Raw genomic sequence first — 17,100 nt, forward strand, 5'->3', positions numbered from 1 at the left:
GGAAATTTCATTTTATGGGAGAACAAAAGAAATGGGATTATTCTAGGATGAGTGTAAATGGGGCAAGGGTTTGATGGTCAGCACAGACTCGATGGGCTGAAGGGCCTATTTCCTTGTTGGATCTCTCTATGACTAAGTATAGCGAATACAATAACATGTTATAAATGCCTAGCTACATCCATAATGCAAACCAATTCATATTAAACAACTGATATTCTGTAATATATCCATCATATAAATTAGCTGTAACATATCCTCATGTAGATTAGTAATGAAACTTTCTCTGGCTCAAAGAACTTTCACCATGAAGTGCTCAACTGAGGTGGTCCATGCTTAAATGTGTTCGGTCAGTGAGTGATTCAAAGAGTTCTCAAGTTCCAAATTAAATCTGTCAGTCATCCTCACTGTTGCTTTAATCTTCTCTGCATTTATGGGGGTTTTCTTGTTCAGTTGTGACCTGTTGATATTATGCCCCAGACAAGTTGTGCTTAGTCAATGACAAAATGGATAGAATTCCATGAACTTGGTTCATTTAATAGAAATAACTATAAATCATAAAAAGATGATCATAACATCTAAAGAACTCTCCAATCATCCAAAAGTCCATGAAAAAAACGATTGTCACTTTTTGTGCTTACAGAATGCACTTTTAAATTTGCAGTTTAGTTTATTATCATGTGTAGCGTGGTACAGTAAAGAAATGTTTGTTGCGTGCTAACCAGTCAGCAGAAAGACTATACATGATTACAATTGAGCCGCTCTCAGTTTACAGATACAGGATAAAGGGAATAACGTTTAGTGCAAGATGAGCTCCAGTAAAGTCCGATTTAAGATAATCCGAGGGTCACCAATGAGGTAGAGGTAACTCAGGGCCACTCTCTAGATGTTGATAGCATGGTTCAGTTGCCTGATAACAGCTGGGACAAAATTGTCCCTGAATCTGGAGGTGAGCATTTTCACAACTCTGTACCTCTTGTCTGATGGGAGAGGGGAGAAGAGGGAGTGGCCAGGGGTGAGACTGGTCCTTGATTATGCTGCTGGCCTTGCCGAGGCAGCGTGAGGTGTAGGTGGAGTCAATGGAATGGAGGTTGGCCTGTATGATGGTCACAGCTGCGTCCACAATTCTCTGCAATGTCTTTTGGTCTTGGATGGAGCGGTTCCCAATCTATGCTGTGATGCATCCCGATAAATTGCTTTCTATGGCACATCTGTAGAAGTTGGGTGAGAGTTGTAGGGGACATGCCAAACTTCCTAAAAGCCCTGTCCCACGGTACGAGTTCATTCCAAGAGCTCTCCCGAGTTTGCACTGATTCAAACTCGGAGATTTACAGTAATGGCCACTCGTCGTTACCTGGGGCTCTCGTGGACATTTTTCAACATGTTGAAAAATCTGCACGAGTCTTCCTGTGCTTACCTGCCGTTAGCGAGTCTTCCCAAGTACCTGCCGTTAGCGGTACGAGCTGCTAAGAGACGTCCCCGAGCGCCGACGTACCCGCTACGTTCATTCTCCGTGCTTACCACGAGTTTAATTTTTTTTAAACTCTGGAGAGCTCTTGGAATGAACTCGTACCGTGGGGCAGGGCTATTAGCCTTCTAAGGCAATAGTCAATTCAGAAAATAAAATTCCTCTGAAAATGATCAATTGAGGGCTGAACGTTGTAATATTTCAAAAACTAGCTCAGAAATTCGTAAATTATAGGAACAGAATTAGGCCATTCGGCCCATTCAATCATTGCTGACCTATCTTTCCCTCTGAACCCTATCTTCCTTCCTTCTCACTATAATCCCTGACAGCCTTACTAATCAGATATATGATCTCATCGAGATCTAATCTCGTAGATTAGATTAGATTTGATTCATTTATTGTCATATACACAAAGGTATTTATTCCTTGTTCTCATGGAGCTCACAGAGTAAACAGTTTGAATACAACAATAAATACTACTTGAGCAGCAGAATGGTGCAAGTTTACGGTGCAATCTTACAGTAAGCAGTGAGTGGCTTGCAGTCTTCAGGCGCCAAGAAACCAATTCAAAGTCTTGGCTACAATCGCGATATACTTTTGGCTAAATTGATTTGAAATTCACGGATGGCAAGAAGAGAATCACTCAATTGGCCACTGAAAGCATTTTACACCACAAGGAGACTAACATCTGGAGTTCGGGTTCCAGTCAAAGAGAAGTCTGAGCAAGAGTTTTTTTTAAACCCTCCCGGGTTTCGGCTCGAAATGTTGCCTATTTCCTTTGCTCCATAGATACTGCTGCACCCGCTGAGTTTCTCCAGTACTTTTGTCTACCTTTGATTCACCTTGGGTTTCGGCCTGAAACGTTGCCTATTTCCTTCGCTCCATAGATGCTGCTGCACCCGCTGAGTTTCTCCAGTACTTTTGTCTACCTTTGATTTTCCAGCATCTGCAGTTCCTTCTTAAATACATTAGGTTCAATGTGATTTCTCCACAATAACATTCATTCTTTTTAAATAAGTAAAATTGGTGAGAACAAATATCAGAGTACCTTATATTCCTAATGAACTCACGGGGCAGCACAGTAGCACGGCAGTAGAGTTGCTGCCTCACAGCGCCAGAGACCCGGGCATGTCATCTTTAGCAGAAGCATTGTCAAGCCAAACAACTCTGCTCACCGACATACAAAGATATCAATAAAAATTAGCAATGAGCTCAAAACCTAACTCATGAGATCCAGCTTAGAATTCAACAAAACATTGTTTTTAACCAACTCCCCACAACCAGTGTAAGTTTATTTTTCCACAGCCTCTTGTTTAGGATGTTGTGTATAAAAGCACTGATGATCTTGGGACTGATGGACAATCCAGTAATGAATTAGACTTGAGCTATGACCCTTCAATACTTCATCCTTCAATCAAGGACGGCACAGTGGTGCAGTTGGTCGAGCTGCTGCCCACAGCACCAGAGACATGGGTTCGATCCTGACCTTGAGCGCTGTCAATCAAGGACGGCACAGTGGTGCAGTTGGTCGAGCTGCTGCCCACAGCACCAGAGACATGGGTTCGATCCTGACCTTGAAGACGCTGTCTTTGCCTGTAGTGGAATGTTTCCCTAGGCGCGGGCACACCGCGACGCCCTGTTTCCTCCAGGTTTTCCGGGAGATGCTAAAAATGCATTTCGTTGTCTCTGTACTGGACACTGTGAATCAGGTCATTTTTTTTTGTTTTTTCCCTATAAATTTGTGGGTTTCCTCCAGGTGTTCCGGTTTCCCCCCCCACATCCCAAGGACGTGCAGGTCTGTAGGTCAATTGGCCTCCGCAACATTGCCTTGAATGTATAGGGAGTGGATGAGAAAGTGTGATCATATAGAACTGGCCGGCGTGGACTTGGTGGACAGAAGGCCCTGTGTCCATGCTGTATCAGTGAACTAAACTAAACTCTTCTGGACCACTTGAGAAAGAATCAAAACAGACAATAGACAATAGACACTAGGTGCAGGAGTAGGCCATTCGGCCCTTCGAGCCAGCACCGCCATTCAATGTGATCATGGCTGATCATCCCCAATCAGTACCCCGTTCCTGCCTTCTCCCCATATCCCCTGACTCCGCTATTTTTAAGAGCCCTGTCTAGCTCTCTCTTGAAAGCATCCAGAGAACCGGCCTCCAACGCCCTCTGAGGCAGAGAATTCCACAGACTCACCACTCTCTGTGAGAAAAAGTGTTTCCTCGTCTCCGTTCTAAATGGCTTACTCATTCTTAAACTGTGTGGCCCCTGGTTTGGGACTCCCCCAACATCGGGAACATGTTGGGAAAAGATCATGTTGGGAAAAGATCAGATCTATTCCCAACACTAGGATTGGATTAAAGCTTGGAAATTGTACATTTATTTGTTGACTCTGAATTTAGTTTAAGAACCATCAGGTTCGCTGCTGTGGGAGCATTCCTCGTGCAAATATTGCTACAGAAATTGACAGCTTAAACAAAAAATAAACGATAAAGCCTAAGGCACATCTTAAAAGTGCCTGTACTGCCTAGGACTGTTTATTTTCTCTGGAGATTTATCACTTTCCAAATTCAGTTGGGAACAACTGCACATCCACATCCGTTCAACAGGTACATTAGGTTCAGTGTAGACAAAAGTACTGGAGGAACTCAGTGGGTGCAGCAGCATCTATGGAGCAAAGGAAATAGGCAACGTTTCGGCCCAAAAACCAAGGGGTTTCGGCCCGAAACGTTGCCTATTTCCTTCTTAAACACCTTGCTACTGCAAGTCAAGTCAAGTCGTCTATTTGTCACATACACATACGAGATGTGCAGTGAAATGAAAGTGGCAATGCTCGTGGACTTTTGTGCAAAAGACAAACAACAAAACAACCAAACAAATTATAAACACAATCACAACACACATTTAGAACTTATAAATAAGTTAAAAAGCAACATCAAAGTTAAAAACACACACAGAGCTGCCACAACGGCGACTGGACAGGGCCGCGCCATTTTTAAAAACATTTTTTTTTTTTTAAATGAGCTTTGCATGTTTTTTTTTTTAAACCCTCCCGGGTTTCGGCTCGAAATGTTGCCTATTTCCTTCGCTCCATAGATGCTGCTGCACCCGCTGAGTTTCTACAGTACTTTTGTCTACCTTTGATTCACCTTGGGTTTCGGCCTGAAACGTTGCCTATTTCCTTTGCTCCATAGATGCTGCCTCACCCGCTGAGTTTCTCCAGTACTTTTGTCTACCCTTGATTCACCTTTGGTTTCGGCCTGAAACGTTGCCTATTTCCTTCGCTCCATAGATGCTGCCTCACCCGCTGAGTTTCTCCAGTACTTTTGTCTACCTTTGATTTTCCAGCATCTGCAGTTCCTTCTTAAATACATTAGGTTCAATGTGATTTCTCCACAATAACTTTCATTCTTTTTAAATAAGTAAAATTGGTGAGAACAAATATCAGAGTACCTTATATTCCTAATGAACTCACGGGGCAGCACAGTAGCACGGCAGTAGAGTTGCTGCCTCACAGCGCCAGAGATCCGGGTTCAATCCTGACCTCGGCTGCTGTCTGCACGGAGTTTGTAGGTTCTCCCTGTGACCGCGTGGGTTTCCTTCCACAGTCCAAAGGCGTACAGCTCTGTAGGCTAATTGACTTTGGTAAAAATGGTAAATCATCTCTTGCGTACAGGATAGTGCTAGAGTACGAGGATCACTAACGCGGTGGGCCGAAGGGCCTGTTTCCTCACTTTATCTCTAAAATCTAGAGTCGCTCCTGTGCTTCAAGTACGCACTGTCATTACTTGTGAGCTTACGGTGAGAAGGCAAAATCCAACTTTGGGTGATCCTTCGACTGAATCCCGAATCTGAGCACCGGTGGTACAAGGCATATACGATATGATGTTTCCAAACCCAAAATCTAACCCTAGTGCTGGGAACAACCTCAGAGCAGATCCCTTGGCTCTTTGCCAAATCAATGAGTGCACATGACATCACTGGCAAACTGCCAAGCAACAGACTGCCAGCTGCAAACTTTACTGAGCCTACAGCAGTTGTAGCACTCACTTATTCATCTTTGGTTTCATTCAATAAGTGGAAATTATTTTAATGCATGTCACATTTTGGAAACCAATTTGCCAACAAATTCCATAATAATCCCTTAAGTAACACAAAGTTTAAAAATGTTCCTTGACAAATTGCCTCTTTGATAGGTCCGTGTACTTTTACACTGCAGTATCATTTCATTCCTTATTTTATAATTTAGTTTTGTGTTTTTGTAAATATTTGATTGAAAACCAAAATGACGTGTTTACCTTCAAACTAAATTGCCTAGTTTCTGCATTTTGCTCAAACTAATTGAGTGCTTACTCCTATTCCCACTTTTTGTTCGATGTCGACCACGATCCAAGAGCAGCTTTCAATAATAACGTTCAATTATCCTGATCGTCACATTCAAAAATAATCTTGAGCTAAAGCTGTACGTTGTATATAGAATTATGAGAGGGTATAGATAGGGTAGACAGTCCCAGCATTGTTTTCCCAGGGTGGAAATGTCAAATACTAGGGGACATAGCTAGCTATAAGGCGAGAAGGGGAAAGTTTAATGGAGATGTGTGGGGGAAGGTTTTTTTTTCACATGGAGAGTGTTGGGGGCCTGGAACGCATTAGTAATGGAGGAAGAAGATACGATAGTGGTGTTTATCCGGCTATTTAAAAAAAAAGACCCATGGAAGTGTAAGGAATGGAGGGATATGGATTATGTACAGGAAGATGAGATTGATTTAATTTAGCATCATGTTCGGCACAAACATTGTGGGCCGAAGGGCCTGTTCCACTGCTGCGCTGTTCGATATTCTATGTTCAAAATATTTGTGAGGGATATTTAACCCAATTCTTTTCAATAAAGTGAAACTCATAGGTCATGCTATTCTGACCATTTTGGTTCTAAGACAAAAAAAAATAGACTACTGTGCTGGTGCTGACATTTGAGATTCAGTCTATAATTTATCGTACAAAAACATGACAGGATCGGGTAAATGCACAGAGTCTTTTGCCCAGAGCAGAGAATCAAGAACCAGAGGACATAGGTTTAAGGTGAGGGGGGGGGGATTGGAAGCTAGGAGCCCGAGGGGTAACTTTTTCACTCAAAGGGTGGTGGGTGTATGGAACTAGCTGCCGGTGGAGACAGCTGAGGCAGGGACTATTTGCAACGTTTATGAAACATTTAGACAGGTACATGGAAGGGATAGGTTTAGAGGGATATGGGCCAAACGCAGGCAGGTAGGATTAATGTAGATGGGCATGTTGGTCAGTGTGGGCAGGTTGAGCCGAAGGAACGGTTTCCACGCTGTAAGAAAAGTGGATTTTGTTTGTTCATATTAGGCTCACAAGTAATGACAGTGCTTATTTGAAGCACAGAAATGCATGAGGAATATATACTTTATATATTTTTGTCAACTTTTCCTTATTTAAATAAAATGAATTTTATTATGGAGAAATCAAACTGAACCCAAGTCCCTGTTATGTGCAAATGGGATAAAGAATTTTTATAACTATATTACAGCTATGGCCACTAAAAGTGGTGAAACACAATCGATTCTTATTGCAACCAAATCAAAGATCACAGTCACATATATGCAGACCACAAAAGCCAAAAACTATGAACTTTACTTTACTGAAACTATTAATTTTTGTTTTAATTTTGGAGATAAAGCGGGGAAACAGGCCCTTCAGCCCACCAAGTCCGTACCGACCAACTATCACCTGACGCTAGCTCCATCCTACACTGACCAACAATCACCTTGTACACTAGCTCCATCCTACACTGACCAACAATCACCTTGTACACTAGCTCCAACCTACACTACAGGTACAATTTACAGAAGCCAATTAACCTACAAACCTGCACGTCTTTGGAGTAGGGGGAGAAACCGGAGCACCTGGCGGAAATCCACGCAGGCACAGGGAGAAGGTACAAACCGTACAGACAGCACTCACAGCCAGGATTGAACCCAGGTCTCTAGCGTTGTGAGGCAGCAACTCTACCGCTGCACCACTGGGCCACCCACTTCTAATTCTATTGTTCAAATGTTTTTATTGTACCTGCTCAAATACAGCAAACTGGATATAAGGCAAAAAATGTTCACATAACACTGCCAGTTCACACGCTCACACTCACAATTCACACTCTACCTGAATACAATCAAGCCATGCACAAGTAAAACATGGGAAAGTGCCGACTTGAACGTCCAGGAGCGAAGAAGATTGCAAAACGTGGCGAACACTGCGCAGTCCATCACTGTGCTCTCCAAAAAGACAATGATCCAGCTAATTTTCTATTTCTTCCTTCCTTTCCTTCTGTGGTGTGATTGAGCAGAGAAACTTACTTTGCTCCCATCATGACTGATGGATACATTTTTCCTCATCTCCTGCTGCTAAATATTTCAGAAAATTATTCCCAGGGTGTACAAATGAATCAACGATATTCCTTCCTTCTATTACAGGTTGCCCCTCACCTATGTAAATTGATACAAAGTGCTGGAGTAACTCAGCGGGTCAGGCAGCTACCCTTGGAGAACATGGATAGGTGATGTTTCGGGTTGGAAGGATGGAGATGGAGGGTTTAGAGGGATATAGGCTAAATGCAGGCAAATGGGACTAGCCCAGAATCCCAACATATATAGACAGATAGATTGAGTCTCAAGAAGGGATGAAAAACATCACCTATCCATGGTAGACAGAAGTGCTGGAGAAACTCAGCGGGTGCAGCAGCATCTATGGAGCGAAGGAAAAAGGCAACGTTTCGGTCCGAAACGTTGCCTATTTCCTTCGCTCCATAGATGCTGCTGCACTCGCTGAGTTTCTCCAGCACTTTTGTCTACCTTTGATTTTCCAGCATCTGCAGTTCCTTCTTGAACACGTCACCTATCCATGTTTTCCGGAGATATTGCCTGACTCACCGAGTTACTCCAGCACTTTGTGTCTTTCTTTGTAAACCAGCATCTGCAGTTCCTTGTGTCTCTATCTAAATCGATCTTGGCCATTGGTGGCCACACATCCCATACAGATCACGGGATCCTCCCTTTGTGCTTTCATTGTTCACTTGTTGATGAACAGAGCATATACTGAACACTATTGGGTGCAAGAGAGACTGAAAAGATGTTACTGCACAAAGGCCAGGAAGTTTGGTGCACAGAAACCGTTGGTGTGAACTCTCGGCATTGGTGTCGGTTTATTATTGTCATGTGTACCGAGATACACCAAAAAGCTTTTTGTTTTATGTGCTGTCCAATTTAATCAATTCACACTCTACCTGAATACAATCAAGCCATGCACAAGTAAAACAGGGGAAAGTACCGACTGGAACGTCCAGGAGTTAAGAAGGTTGTAAAACGTGGTGAACACTGCCCAGTCAATCACAGTTTCTGACCTCCCCACCATCAAAGGGATTTACAAGCGTCGCTGCCCCAAAAAGGCAGCCACCGTCATCAGAGACCTACACCACCCTGGCCACGCTCTCATCTCACTCCTGGCATCGGGAAGATATAGAAACCTGAAAACTGAAACATACAGGTTCAGGAACAGATTCTTCCCTACAACCATAAGGCTATTAAACACAACAACCTCCAAATAAGCTCTGAACTATCATAGACTTGGAGGCATCAGTTTTATACTATTAATGGTTGTTTGTTTTGTATGTATCTATGTATGTGTGTACGCATGTATGTGTGTATGTGTATGTATGTAAACATGCATGTATCGGTATGTATATATGTGGGGGGGGGGGGGGGTTTATATATGTATGTATATACACACATAACTTTTTTCTCATTTATTGTGTTTTTATTTCAGAGTACTACATTTAGATATTCTGCTGTGCTGCTTCCAGTAAGAATTTCATTATTCTGTCAGGAACATAATGACAATAAAACACTTTTGACTCTTGAGTGTAGAATACAGTATTCAGCTTTGTAGTATTACAGTTGCAGAGAAAAATTCCAATAATCGCAATGGGTAGCGTATAATGAATTAAAGATGGGAGTAGATTTATATGAAGAATAAATGACAGCGGTGTTGAATAGGCCGTATGCTTGCCGCAAATTCAATGTTATTGTGTATTATAAACACACAAGTCTTGAACAAGAAGCAGATCCTATCAAACATTCCATCAAAGCACAGCTTCCATGGAAAAAATAATTAACGTCAAGTTGCATTTGCCATTATCTTCCAAAATACAAAATCTCAAGAAGAGCATTGCAAAGATTCAACCCCCACGGCTAGAATGTTTATTGTGTTGTCTCGTATACGTAAAGAAATCATCTTCAAAAAGGATACGGTCCAATGAGAGGACTGTAAATTTTTGATTTTAGCTGCTGCTGGCCATTAAAAACGTCGGGTTAAACAATGACATGAATTGAGAACCTGTTTGGGGGAAAAAAAACTTGAAAGCACAAAGATTAATCAACATGAGCTACTCATGCGTGTGCACATTTTGAACCCTTTATTAGGTACAGCAGCTAAAGGGATTTGCCTTCAAACCTTCAAGCAGACAGGTGGCTGTTTCAGTACTTCTAATGCTACTTAAGGTGGAGATTTATAATCAAGGGCGGCAGCAGTTCAACGTTGCAACTGAAGAAGTTTCTAAATGCTACAGCCACAACCTAATTAAGCGCTCAGGCAAAGCAAATCATTTGTAACACCACGATGTCTCTTCCTTTACTTCACAACAATGCATAATTAATTGCAATGAAACAATGTACATTGTATGGTGATATCATTGGTAGCGAGTGAAAACATTGCAAGCAATACCCGAGCCGCATGCGACTGATTAGAAAATCACCGTCAGATGCAAAACAACTGGTGGATGCCATTTCCACTGCAAAATGCGATTAAGTGGTCATTTAGGGGAGTGGTGAAAGTGGACACTAAAGGCAAGTGCTTGCTGAACAGGGACTCATTTACTTTGGGCTAAGTGGGTGTTAAAAAATTGACTTCACTAAATGCAAGGTATGTGGTGGAAAAATAAGGTGTTTGGATACTTCAGAGAAGGTCCAAGTGCATTAATTAGTGTCGGAGTGACAAGGTAAACTCAAAGCCATTTGTAAAGCTACACGCATCAAAGATAGTCACAAGCGCAGGAATGTTGTAGCGGTGAGAATATTTGCAGGTCGCGTTGACAGACACCTTGCATCATTAAGACAGGACACAAAATGTACAGCGGAGAAACAGGCCCTACTGGTCTCCTCTCCATCCAACCGTATCAATATAATCACCCGGAAATTCATGGTCTTCAATATTTACTGGAGATGAAATACATAAAACTAATGATCACACGCTGCCTTCAAATTTATTGAAAAACTCTGCAAGACTTTGATTAGTACGGGTGTCGGGGGTTATGGGGAGAAGGCAGGAGAATGGGGTTAGGAGGGAGAGATAGATCAGCCATGATTGAATGGCAGAGTAGACTTGAAGGGCTGAATGGCCTAATTCTGCTCCTATCGCTTATGACTGCAGGAAAATTCAGGGCCAGTTTTGTCCCAGTTGCTATCAGGCAACTGAACCATCCTACCAACAACTAGATGCAGTCCTGAACTACTACCTAACTCATTGGTGACCCTCGGACTATCTCTGATCAGACTTTACTGGCTTTACCTTGCACTAAACGTTATTCCCTTTATCCTGTATCTGTACACTGTGGTTAGCTCGATTGTAATCATGTATTGTCTTTCCGCTGACTGGTTAGCACGCAACAAAAGCTTTTCACTGTACCTCGGCACATGTGACTATAAACTAAACTCAAACTTAACAGAGTTGTAGATGTGGCCCAGACCATCACACAGACCACACTCCCCACCATTGTAGATGTAGCCCAGTCCATCACACAGACCACACTCCCACCATTGTAGATGTAGCCCAGTCCATCACACACACCACACTCCCCACCATTGTAGATGTAGCCCAGTCCATCACACAGACCACACTCCCCACCATTGTAGATGTAGCCCAGTCCATCACACACACCACACTCCCCACCATTGTAGATGAATGCAAAACAAAGCTTCTCACTGTGCCTCGGTACATGTGACAATAATAAAACTAAACGTAATATTTTATTCAAAACCTCTGGCACCTTAAAACATTAATTCTCACTCTCTGGCACTTTGCCTGAAAAAAAGTTCATGTATATTCCCACTTATTTCAATCATGAAATTACTTTCGGATCCCACAATTGACCTTTACATAATGCTATTTACTATGTCCTGACACTAAAGATGACAAGCAAAAACAATCAAAGGAATTCAATAGAAAAAGAATGTGGGGCTTTGGACATACACGGTCCAAACTAATCTACTCGTCTCTCCTTATCAAAACAATCAGATCGCCAACACTGGGGACGTCAAAGTGAAGCCTAACTGGGATTATCGGGCAATTTAAATGATCAGGTAACCAATTTAATTCCTCAGTTCCTAATCCTTTTTGATGAGCATTGCAATCACCTGGTTCGGTACTCATGTGCCAGTTGCACATTTTTCATTTACTTTCAGTTTTTACAAGCACAGATCTGAAAGAATCACAGGCACATCATGACAGCTCGATCTGTGGTCTCAATAGACAATAGACAATAGGTGCAGGAGTAGGCCATTCGGCCCCTCGAGCCAACACCCGCCATTCAATGTGATCATGGCTGATCATCCACAATCAGTATCCCGTTCCTGCCTTCTCCCCAAAGCCCTCGACTCCGCTCTCTTTAAGAGCTCTATCCAACTCTCTCTTGAAAGCATCCAGAGAATTGCCTTCTGAGGCAGCGAATTTCCACAGATTCACACCCCTCACTCTGAAAAAGTTTTTCCTCATCTTCATTCTAAATGGCTTACCCCTTATTCTCAAACTGTGGCCCCTAGTTCTGGACTCCCCCAACATCAGGAACATCTTTCCTGCCTCTAGCGTGTCTAAACCCTTAATAATCTTATATGTTTCAATAAGATATCCTCTCATCCTTCTAAACTCCAGAGTATACATTACTGGTTTCAATTATATGTTTATTGTCTCCCCCACCCCCTCAGAAGTAACGATACTGATATCTATTAACCATTATTAATGGTTGATATCAATTTGGTTATAATCCAAAATTGATGTTAATCAATAATCACCAACCCAAAGCAAGTGTTCAAATGTTCAAAAGACAAAGGAGCAGAATTTGGCCATTTGGCCCATCTGATCTACTACACTATTCAATCATGGCTGACCTATCTTTCCCTCTCAACCCCATTCTCCTGCCTTCTCCTTGTAACTTTGAACACCCTAACTAATTGAAAACATATAAATCTCTGCTTTAAAAATGCCCAATGACTTGGCCTCCACAGCCGTGTGAGGCAATTAAATCCCACAGATTCATCACCCTCTGTCTAAAGAAATTCTTCCTCATCTTATTTCTAAAGATAGATCCCTTTATTCTGAGGCTGTGCCCTCTGGTTCTCGGTTCTCCCACTAGTGCAAACATCCTCTCCACATCCACTCTCTCCACGCCTTTCACTGTTCGGTAAGTTTCAATGAGATCCCCCCTCATTCTCCTAAACTCCAGTGAGTACAAACCCAGAGCCATCCTGTTTAGCAGGAAAAGTTAACGTGCCTAATTTTCTTTTGCAGAGAAGCAACAACTCTCATTTGTGTATCTTATTCAATGCACACAATTTGCAGATACTCAATTTTTAGTAATGCCGTTACAATTGAAGTCACCAATTTACCATTTGGTTGTTCTGTTAGATTAATTATCATGTTGGTAATTTCCCACCAATACTGCTCTAATGGTCAGAAATGGCAAGTATGCAAACTTAAACGTAACACAAAAACTTTCCTTGCAGTAGCAAGGAACGGAGATTGTGGAATCCTGAGCAAAACACAAAGTCCTGCACAGACTCCGCAGGTCAGGCAGCATCTGTGGAGGGAATACCAGTCTGATTACGGCCAAAATCTCCCTTAATTGCCACAAATGATGAGGGCCTCAGTTCACAGCAGAGAATGGTAAATGGGTCAATTGTTCCCAAATTTTGCGCATATTGTCCCACATTAGCCTAGAAACAGGGACCAAACAACCCCAATGTACATGCCTCAGGGTTTGTAGGGGTGATTTATATCAGTTCAGGGCACTTGGCTATCAAGACATTGGCCACTGAGACTACAAGGTTTTTTTTCTGGCCTTCAAAACTTTCTAGGATTCATCAAAAATATGAAAAATACATTGTGGGGAACATGCCCTGCGAACACAATCATTTCTTTTCCCTTTTCATTTCAAAACAAAGGAATAGAAAATTCAGAAAAAAGTCATGCTTGGTTTTCATAAATTCCCAATACAGCAGGGGAACTACAATGTATCATGCAAGCTGATTTAGTGTATGTAGATAATAGTCTTCCCAAATTACTGTAAATCAAATGAAAAGTTGAACTCTCAATATAACTGAGTCTCATAACAAGCTATTCTAACCATTGAAGACGTCAATGTATTGTGAATATTAAACTTACAATTGTGGCAGAAATGGCCTAGAATATTCCAAATGGAAAAATCCAATGATGAAAGTATGACAATTTGCTAACTGTGCCACATACAAGGATCATATAAATACTTCAGTGTCCCATTCAAGCTGTTCTTATTTTTTTACAATTGCAAAATCTCTTAAGTGACTTCGACAATTATAACTCACCTACAGCAGGTGAAATCTTATAATTGTTCAACCACTCACTGAAAGAGACGAGGGTGACTAAAGATGCTACCAGGTAACCAGAATCAAATGGAGAAACACATGAATCAAAGGTAGACAAAAAATGCTGGAGAAACTCAGCGGGTGAGGCAGCATCTATGGAGCGAAGGAATGGGTGACGTTTCGGGTAGAGACCTAGAAAGCATCTATGGAGCGAAGGAATAGGTGACGTTTCGTGTCGAGACCCTTCCGGGTCTCGACCCGAAACGTCGCCTATTCCTTCTCTCCATAGATGCTGCCTCGCCCGCTGAGTTTCTCCAGCATTTTTTGTCTACATTCGATTTTTCCAGCACCTGCAGTTCTTTCTTAAACAACACATGAATCAATAGTGTTTAAATTGTCATTTGTACCGACAGTGGAACAATGAAATTCTTACTTGCAACGGTGCGACAGGTCTGCAACACAATACACATAGATAATACAAAATAAAGAAAAAAGAAATAATTGAATAACCTCAATACCACTTTAGATTATACTTTTTTGTTTTTTAAAATGTGTGGAAGAGCACATTGAAGAAATGGACAAACATAAGTATAACTGACTGTAAGGTGATGAACCCACACAAATTACCACTATTTCATTAAGCTAATGTATATTCAAAGATCCCACAAATACCCTCCAACTAAGCAAAACTGTCTGGTTTAAGTAATCTGATTGTGATCAGGATCATCCAATTACACATCCAATACAAATGACCATGGGATTGATTGGGAGAGATAAAATAAAAAAAACTATGGCGGTACACTTTCGCTAAAAGGAATTTGGGGAGATTAGAAATAGTATTCTCATTGAAAGGTCGCTGGCAGTGGTGAGGGCAAAATGTACTGAATAGGAATTGCCACTGGAAATAAATGCACCATATAACATTATTATAGCGGAAAGAGGAAATAAATGCATTATGTAACATTATTTCACAGAAAAAGGAAATGCATTATATATTATTTCACAGAAAAAGTACAGGAAAAAGTAGAGGAAAAAGGAAATAAATGCATTATGTAACATTATTTCATAGAAAAATTATATATTATTCCACAGAAAAATCTTTTCTCACACATCTACAAATCACACACGCAGCCCACATTTTGAAAGATAATTCGGCTCTGCAACACACAAAATGCGCCTTATTCAGGGCCAGTGTAGATGGTGTTTACAGTTGTCTATAAAACCCAAAACCATTCATTGTAACAAAGACCAGGCAACTGGAACAGAATAGGAGCTTGGCTGGAGAAACCCATCTGCACATATAAAAGTGGATCTCAACTTGCTCACTTGACAAAACTATTTGAATTTCTATGAGATTAGCTGTGCTTGCCCCAATGAAGATTTGTAATTTGACAATATCTGTCTGTTGCTTAGAAACTACAGGCAACTTTCCATCCTTTAGCCTCATGATTGGCCAAGCAGTTGTATGCATAATAGATTGTTTTAAACCAGTGATCCAGGTCTCGCACGACAAACAGTAATCTGTTCCGTGTTCTGTGCTTTCTATCTTCCTAATCTGCCAATCTCAGTCTTTGTATGCAACTAATAAAATACAGCTTTTATCAAAATAATCTGCTTTCTCAAATATTTAGTGTTGCGTGACATTGGAACCTTTCTCTTAATAGCTTTCAAAACCATTTACTTCCACATTATTTTAAACTTTGCACACAGTCATTTAACTGAATTAAAATGGATCAAGATATTCTCTGGCAAATTGATAACTGTAGAATGGAAACCTAAGTCAAGTTAGCTTAAAAGAATACTGCCGAATGTTTTAAGATCGCCACACAAAGATCACTTTTCCACCATTCCAATGATGGCGTTCTCAATTAAATGACAGAATTAATTGAATAAAAATATTTAATGAATTCTCTGCTATCCATTTAAATATTTTGCTGTACAGGTATTACTAAAGCAAGGATGTTGGCAACTTTTGCCAGTCGATAGACTAAATTCCTCAAACAGGCAATTTTGTTTAATCAATCCAGAGATCTTTTTAAAAATCTTTTTATTAACCCACACAGGAGGCAAACTTCAAGCACTCCAGCAACTAGTTATCAACCCTTCAAACTTTATGGTGCTTACAACTTGTCCACTCTTTGGCAATGAACAACGTTGTTTTAAATGACTTTCTATGTTTTGAAGTTATAAAAACTAGTGTATCAATAGGATTCTCCCCCTTTTTAAGAACTGCCTGGGTATTTTAATAGAACTGTAAATGCAATCTAATTTGTGTTTAATTTAGGCTGGATTTATATAAAAGTTACATTGCATAAAATCACTGAACAAGAAGTAATAAAATTACTTGGCAGGAGTGATGTTCATTTAATGTTTTGTTTTTATTCACCTCCTGATTTTGCCTTTTGCTTTCTCTGTAATCCCCTCCAGCTCCACATCTACACTCCTTCAAGCCTGGCTTCTTGTTCACTGCAGACCTTATTAACACCCAACGACTGCAATAGCAAGGCAACCTCTGCCCAAATCCCAAACTCTGGAATTCTTTCCTTTCACCTCTCCTCTCCCTTCCTTTAAGACTTCCTTAACGTCTTACTCTATAATGATACACTTGGCCATTTGCCCTCATGTTTCTCGGCTAACTCTGCGTCAATGGTTTGCTTGAAATTCTTCGTATTAAGTACCACGGAGCACTTCATCCCATCGAGTGCGTTCTTTGAAAAGAAGTTGCTGTTTTGCACAGCACAAGCAAGAAAAATGTTGGCCTTATTTGGTAGTGGGAAGGGATCGGTGATAATTTTAGTCAACTTGCTGTGATATTCTTTGACTTGGCGAGGCAAAATATAGAAATTTCTAAGGATACAGAAATATAGTACACATTACGGTTTGCACAAACCTGATCAGTGAAGATACAAATACCACATATAAGATTTTTTTTTTGTTTCTTGTGTTATC

General features: G+C 41.1%; 1 protein-coding gene across 1 annotated transcript in view; it reads right to left on the bottom strand.

Annotated features, from left to right (window-relative positions):
- The window catches only part of taf3 (TAF3 RNA polymerase II, TATA box binding protein (TBP)-associated facto), a 175,323-nt gene that overhangs the window by 113,890 nt on the left and 44,333 nt on the right, over positions 1-17,100 (bottom strand). The window lies entirely within an intron of this gene.

The sequence above is a fragment of the Leucoraja erinacea genome, chromosome 22 (genome assembly GCF_028641065.1).
Source record: "Leucoraja erinacea ecotype New England chromosome 22, Leri_hhj_1, whole genome shotgun sequence".
Taxonomy (NCBI): domain Eukaryota; kingdom Metazoa; phylum Chordata; class Chondrichthyes; order Rajiformes; family Rajidae; genus Leucoraja; species Leucoraja erinaceus.